Raw genomic sequence first — 8,282 nt, forward strand, 5'->3', positions numbered from 1 at the left:
CTAAAGAAGAAATGAAAATGATTAATAAGCATATGAACATCAAGAAAATATTAGCCCCGGTTGGTTGGTTCGGTGATAGAACATCGGCCCGGCATGTGGAAGTCCCGGGTACAATTCCTAGTCAGGACTCACAGGAGAAGTGACCATCTGCTTTTACACCCCCCCCCTTCTCTCTCTCTCTTCCCCTCCCACAGCCATGACTCAAGCACTGAGGATGGTTCCATGGCCTCTGCCTCAGGTGATAAAAAATAGCTCAGTTGCTGAGCAAGGGAGCAAGGGCCCAGATGGGCAGAGCATTGGCCCATAGGGGGCTTGCCAGGTAGATCCTAGTTGAAGCACATGCAGGAGTCTTTCTCTTTGCTTCCCCTGCTCTTACTTAACTTAAAAAGAAAGAAAGAACGAAAGAACGAAAGAAAGAAAGAAAGAAAGAAAGAGGGAGGGAGGGAGGGAGGGAGGGAGGGAGGGAGGGAGGGAGGAAGGAAAGAAGGGAGGAGGGAGGGAGGGAGGGAGGAGGGAGAGAGAGAGAGAAACAGAAAGAGAAAGAAAAAAAGGAGAAAGAGAGAGAGAAAGAAGAAAGAAAGAAAGAAAGAAAGAAAGAAAGAAAGAAATTAAAGAAAGAAAATACTGTATTAAGCAAAACTATCATAGTTAAACCTTTGGAGAAAAGATAGAGTACTTGATCATGATATTGGGGAAAATGGCTGAACTTTTTAAAAAATTAGATTAGGTCCTTACTTTTGTCAGACATGCAAGAGGAATTAAAGATCTAAATGTAAATGAGGCCCTGGCCCATTAGCTCTGACAGTTAGAGGGTCACCCAGAAAAGCCAAGATTGAGGGTTCGATCCCTGGTCAGGGCACATACAGGAAGCAACCAATGAATGCACAACTGAATGGAACAACAAATGAATGCTTCTCTCTTACTCTCTCTCCTCCTTCCTCTTTCTGTCTTTCTGAAATAAGTCAATAAAAAATAATAATAGCCTGACCAGGTGGTGGCACAGTGGATAGAGTATTGACCTGGGACACTGAAGACTCAAGTTCAAAACGCCAAGGTTGCCGGCTTAAGTGCAGACTCACCAGATTGTACTGAGGGTTGCAAGCTTGAGTGTGGGATCATAGACATGACCCCATGGTCACTGGCTTGAGCCCAAAAGTTGCTGGCTTGAGTCCAAGATCACTGGCTTGAGCAAGGGGTCATTGACTCAGCTGAAACCTCCCCCACTCTGCATCAAGGCACATATGAGAAAGCAATCAATGAATAACTAAGGTGCTGTAACTAAGAGTTGATGTTCTCATCTCTCTCCCTTCCTGTCTGTCTCTCTTTTTCTCTCACTAAATAATAATAATAATAATAAATGAAAAAATTATAAATTTTTGAGGAGAATAAAAAATTTTGTTTTTATATTCCTAATAAGAAAAAACCCTTTTTTCTTTTCTTTTCTTTTTTCTTTTAGTAAGAGGAGCGGAGGCAGAAAGACAGACTCCCGCATACATCCTGACTGGGTCCCAACCGGGATCCACTGAACAAGTTCATTAGGGGGCGATGTTCTGCCTGTCTGGGACCATTGTTCTGTTGCAACCAGAGCCATTTCTTAGCACCTGAGGTGGAGGCCATGGAGCCATCCTCAGCACCTGAGGCCAACTCAGCCAATCAAGCCATGGCTGCGGGAGGAGAAGAGAGGGGGGGGGGGAGGGGTGGAGAAGCAGATAGCCACCTCTCCTGTGTGCCCTGACTGGGAATAGAACCTAGGACTTCCACACACTGGGCTGATGCTCCACCACTGAGCCAACTGGCCAGGACCAAGAAACTCTTTCTTTATGTAATAGCAAGGTTCATAATTTTGACTACATAACTTAAAACTCCTATAAGGAAAAAAAAAAGTTTAAAGAGAAACAATAATAAAATCTTCATTATGTGAAAACAAGGGGCTAATACTACTATATAAAAAGCTCCTGAAAATTAATGATAAAAAGCTAAACACATCAAGTAGAAAATGCCCAATGTCTGGTACATAGTAAGTTTTCAATAAAATAAACAAATTGGCCCTGGCTGGTTGGTTCAGCAGTAGAGCGTTGGCCCGGTGTGTGGAAGTCCTGGGTTCAATTCCTGGCCAGGGCACACAGGAGAAGTGCCCATCTGTTTCTCCACCCTTCCCCCTCTCCTTTCTCTCTGTGTCTCTCTTCCCCACCCACAGCCAAGGCTCCATTGGAGCAAAATTGGCCCAGGTGCTGAGGATGGCTTCATAGCAGGAGTCGGGGACCTTTTTGGCTGAGAGAGTCATGAATGCCACATATTTTAAAATGTAATCCCATGAGAGCCATACAACGACCTGTGTACGTTACACATTATCCAATAAAAAATTGGTGTTGTCTGGAGGACAGCTGTGATTGACTCTAGCCACCAGCAACCATGAACATGAGTGGTAGGAAATGAATGGATTATAATACATGAGAATGTTTTATATTTTTAACGTTATTATTTATTTTATTAAAGATTTGTCTGCGAGCCAGATGCAGCCATCAAAAGAGCCACATCTGGCTCACGAGCCATAGGTTCTTGACCCCTGCTCCATAGCTAGAATGGCTCCAGTTGCAGCGGAGCAATGTCCCAGATGGGCCAAGCATCGCCCCCTGGTGGGCATGCCAGGTGGATCCAGGTCAGGCACATGTGGGGGTGTCTGTCTGTCTGCCTTCCCCTGCTTCTCACTTCAGAAAAAAATAAAAATAAAAATAAATAAATTATATAAACAGTCAATGTACATAAGAAGAAATGAGGCCCTGGTCAGATAGCTCAGTTGATTAGAGCGTTATCCCAATACACCCAAGTTGCAGGTTTGATCCCTGGTCAAGGCACATGCAAGAATTAACCAATGAATGCATAAATAAGTAGAACAACAAATTAATGTCTCTCTCTCCTCCACTCTTTCTCTCTCTCTAAAATCAATCAATAAAAATTTTTTTAAATGTGCTCACCATTGGACAAGCAATTATCTTCCTAGGAATTCATTCTAAGAACCTCATTAGGTATGTGTGCATACATTAGTTTATGGGGCTCCTCATATCAGCTTTATTTTATGGCGAACAGTCATAAGCCACCTTAATGTCCAATAGAAGGATCGGTTATATAACTCTAGGCAGGCCTACAGAAAGGAATGCTAAACTACCATTAAAAAATAATGTAAGAGAACATTTATTGACAGGTGAAAAGATTCATGACATACTTTTAAGTGGATAAAGTAAATTACAAAACTATGTGTGGTAATATATAATGCACGGGGCGGTAACTTCTGGGGATCCGCTCATGAGTCATTTTGATTCCCCTTTTGTGGGTTCTCTATATTGTCCAGATTTCCTCCATTAACAAACACCGATTTGTAATCAGAAGGCACATGGTGAGTGCCATTTTATTGGGAGATAAACGAGAAGAAATAAAATATCATAGTCTTAAATATTTCTGTTCACTCAGCTCTCTCTCACCTGAAGAGACTGACGGGGACCCACTATCAATCTCCCTGGGTCCCTGAGAGCCTCACCAAAAGTTCTGAGAGCAGGAGGGGTGTCGTGGGTGCTCGCCTTCCCAAGTGCCATCCCCTGCTTCGGGTCTGCTGCTAAGAAGCCACTTGAGGGCGCCTGTGACACTGCGACTGAAGGGACCTGCCAGCCAGGATGCACGCCCCAGGACACCATCCCCTGGAACTCCAAAAGGCAAGTCACCCTTCCGTGAGGCCCAGGGCACCTGCTGTCCTCACACACGGAGCTCAGGGCAGAGTGGGGAGAAGCCCCTCTCTCCCATTCTGATCTCTTTGACACTTGGGCCCCATTATGCCCAGAATCCCTACGTTCCCCCCCCTCTAAAAATACTGTCCACATTTGCCTTCAGCCCATCTCTTAATGAACCTTACACAGGAGTCCTGATCCAGTCCCATCAGAACCTGCTGTTTCTGAGACCATTTTATCTTCTCTCTCACTTTCTACCCCAGCACACACGCATGTGCACACACACACAGGCACACATATGGGCTCAAGACCCCTCCCTGCTGCCTTCGCCAGGTGGGACAGGGCTCAAGCCCTAGGAAAAACCACACGACTCGTCTGTCCCTGCTGTAACAGTGGACAAAGGCCTATTATGCTCTTGTTGTGTGCAGAGCATGTTTGACATGGACATGACACCCTGCGGCTCCCCTGGCTCACGTCCCAGCAGGGAGGTTTGTGTCACTATCGTCTGACTAGGGAGAGACAGGCTTTGTGGTGCATACCCACATTCTTAGCCTAAGATTCACTTCCTAATTGCTGCGTGAAGCCTCTCACTTTAAGGAAGCGGTGCACTCCTTAGGTTGTCCCCCAGGGTCCCTTGTCCTTAACAGGTCTCAGTTTCCCTAGAGCAGGGGTCCCCAAACTACGGCCCGCGGGCCACATGCGGCCCCCTGAGGCCATTTATCCGCCCCCCCCCCTGCACTTCCGGAAGGGGCACCTCTTTCATTGGTGGTCAGTGAGAGGAGCGTAGTTCCCATTGAAATACTGGTCAGTTTGTTGATTTAAATTTACTTGTTCTTTATTTTAAATATTGTATTTGTTCCCTTTTTGTTTTTTTACTTTAAAATAAGATATGTGCAGTGTGCATAGGGATTTGTTCATAGTTTTTTTTTATAGTCTGGCCCTCCAACGGTCTGAGGGACAGTGAACTGGCCCCCTGTGTAAAAAGTTTGGGGACCCCTGCCCTAGAGGTGCTGGTTCCTGCACCAAGCCCACCCAGCACTGGGAGAGAGAAGCTGAGATGGGACATAGGAGGCCACTGCCCAGGAAAGCTGGCTTGTCTGGTGCAGAGAATGCCCGCTACCCAACACGCCCCCGTGTGGCTTCTCTTCTGCCGCGGACGGTGAGACCCGCCCCAGCGCTGAGGAGACCTGGAGGGCAGGGCCCGCCGCTGCCTGGCAGTGAGCGCCAGAGGTATGAAGTGAGTCTGGGAGCCCACAGACAGGCAGAGGGTGGGGACCGTCTCCAGTCAGCGTTTAAGGGACAGGAAGTTCCTATTGGTGCGATGATCTCATGCTGACAGTGCTGGGAGGGGCACAGAATCCTGTCCTGGGACATGCAAGGCCACCACAGCAGGTCCCCCCAGGGGAGCTGCAGAGGCTCTGAAGCTGTTTGCAGACTCCAGAGCCTGGATCCCACATAGTAGGGCCACCTGGCGTCCAACCCCTTCTGGCGCCCCCGTGTGATGGGTTTTATGGGTCCTCATGCAGCTGCCTAGGGAAACCCAGACCCGACATCCCACATGGCTGTCAATTAGCTCCTTCCTCTGCAGCCCAGACGCATGCACCTGCACGACCCATGCCCTGAACAGTGTTGTGAACACGGGTGGAGGCAAGGTGGGCTTCCTGGGCTAGGAGAGTGTGGACAGAGGGGAGGAGGGGTGGATTTGGCTTGAGGTGGCCCTGATTCATCTGAGGTCAGGGCCAGTGCCTGTCCCATGACATCAGACGACCCCGGACACGTATGGGGAACCATTGCTCACTCCCAGCCCTTGCCCAGACCTGACTGTTCCTGGTAGCCCAGTGGTCTGCCATCAGGACGTGTAGATTAGAGAAGGAACCGTGGGGAGGATGACACCTCATCACTGGCTTTACGGGAGGTGACTTTTAAGCCTCAGAGTTCATCTGTTCAGTCTCTATTTATGGTTCTTTGGCTGTTTAGCCTGAGCCATGCATACAGAAGATATAACTCTCAGAAGATACTAGAAAGTTTGATAGCAAACACCTGTAGGTGTCACAGCACTGAGGAAAAGTAAGGAAAGCGAAAGGGACAGGAAACAACAAGGGCCTGGAGCCCGGGCTCGCCCACTCCCCCCACTTCCTGTTCGCTTTGCTCACCACCCTGTCTCCTGCAGCTACAGTAGCACCTGGCACCTAGAAGACACTGAATAGATGCTTGTTGAATGAATTAATGAATGAATGAATGAATGAAGAAATGAACGATTCAGGGAGGCAAACCCCAAACCTGCCATTGCCTACCTCACTTTACTGGGAACATTCCCAGTTCAGCCCAACTCCCTGTCATAAAACCCCACTGGTATAGCCTAACCAGGTAGTGGCACAGTGGATCAAGCGACAGACTGGGATGCAGAGGACCCAGGTTCAAAACCCCGAGGTCACCAGCTTGAGTGCAGGGTCACTGGCTTGAGCGTGGGATCATAGACATGACCCCATGGTCACTGGCTTGAGCCCTAAGGTCACTGGCTTGAAGCCCAAGGTCGCTTGAGCAAGGGGTCACTTGCTCTGCTGGAGCCCCCAGTCACGGCACATATGAGAAAGCAATCAATGAACAACTAAGGTGCCACAATGAAGAATTGATTCTTCTCATCTCTCTCCCTTACTGCCTATCTGTTTCCATCTGTCCCTCTCTCTCTCTCTCTCTCTCCCTCTCTCTCTCTCTCTCTAAAAAAGGAAAAACAAAACAAACAAACAAAAAATCCAAAGAACCATTCGTGGCTACTACAATACTACATGGCTATCACACAATGGGAGTGGCGGGTGTTGGAGAGGACACTGAATCCGACAGAATCTCTGCCCTTTGGGCACTCCCAGTCCTGTGGAGAAAACAGACAAGAAAAGAGGCAGAGGCCCTGGCCGGTTGGCTCAGTGGTAGAGCGTCGGCCTGGTGTGCAGAAGTCCCGGGTTCGATTCCCGGCCAGGGCACACAGGAGAAGCGCCCATCTGCTTCTCCACCCCTCCCCCTCTCCTTCCTCTCTGTCTCTCTCTTCCCCTCCTGCAGCCAAGGTTCCATTGGAGCAAAGATGGCCCAGGCCCTGGGGATGGCTCCTTGGCCTCTGCCCCAGGCGCTAGAGTGGCTCTGGTCGCGACAGAGCGACGCCCCGATGCCCCGACGCCCCGGAGGGGCAGAGCATCGCCCCCTGGTGGGCAGAGCCTCTCCCCTGGTGGGCGTGCTGGGTGGATCCCAGTCGGGCGCATGCGGGAGTCTGTCTGACTGTCTCTCCCCGTTTCCAGCTTCAGAAAAGAAAAAAAAAAAGAAAAGAGGCAAATGCCATCCGTTGGGTGCTGTGTGGGGAAAGGTGCTGTGCTGCGCCAGAGGACACAGGTGACAGGGACTGGGTGAGCCCAGGAACATTTCACAGCGCTCTGGAGCAGGCCTTGGCGAGTTCCAGGCAGATCTGGGCTTGAATCCCAGCCCCACCCTGGTGTGACTGGAGTGAGTTATGTAGACTATGCTTTCATTTCTCATCTACCAAAGAGATGTGATGCCATTCGCCTAGTTTTGTGAGAGTGAGGTGGAGATAACGCGTGTTGCATGCTCAACCCGGGTCCAGACACACGATTGCTCGTGAGCTGTGCCACGCTAATGCCAAAGAGGTACAGTGCTAGGTGGGACCCTGGCTATTCGATGTATGGGACTTAATAGACTCCTTATTTAAATCGTTAAATTCTCACCATAGCATGCAAAGCAGTGACAGATTGTTTTTAACCAGTCACTTTTCGGAACCTTCCCAGCATCACCCAGCTCTGAGCCTGAGGAGTTCCCTGCTGTGACTTCATCCTTGTGCTAACAGAGGATGCAAAAGGGGCTCTTAAGATGCAGGTGGATCTGGGCTGAGTGCCAGCTCTGACACCCCTGAGGCGGTGTCCTTGCAAGTCCCCCCACTCCCTGGCGATTACCCCAGCTCTGCAGTGGACATCTAGCTCATAGCCACAGGTGGATTAAATGAGATGCCATCTGCCAGGCACGACCTCAGTGCCCAGCCTCCCACACAGTGCTAAGGGGACAGGATTCTCTTTGGAAGGGACTCAGCTGGAGCTGAGGACCACACACATGGCCGGCCCGGGTGTGCTCCTGCCCCGTGCGTGCGTGCGGGGCAGACATGTGGTTCTGTGAGGTGAGCAGCCGGCAGCCCCTCTCTGCTGACTCTCTGTGTGGTTTGTGAAGGGGTGAGGCAGACGGAGAGGCTGGGGGGGGCAGGGTGGCGGAGGCTTTGCCTTTAGTGACTGAAGAAACTACACCTCAATTAGAAAGAAAAGTCTGGAATGTGAAGAGGTCAGGAACTTTGGGGAGAAAGCAGTCATGTCATTTTGGAATTTATACAGTCGAAGCAAGGGCAGCCTAGGTCATGGAGCACGGCTCCTGAGTCAGGGAGGATGATGGGGACGCCCAGCGTGACCACTTGTCAGCCGGGGGACACTGTCGGTCAGCTTCAAGGAGAATGGCGAGTAGCACCCACCCCGGGATTACCACCAGGGCATGCAGGCGAGGCAGTGGCCCAGTAACATC

This window comes from Saccopteryx bilineata, chromosome 7, assembly GCF_036850765.1.
Source record: "Saccopteryx bilineata isolate mSacBil1 chromosome 7, mSacBil1_pri_phased_curated, whole genome shotgun sequence".
NCBI lineage: Eukaryota > Metazoa > Chordata > Mammalia > Chiroptera > Emballonuridae > Saccopteryx > Saccopteryx bilineata.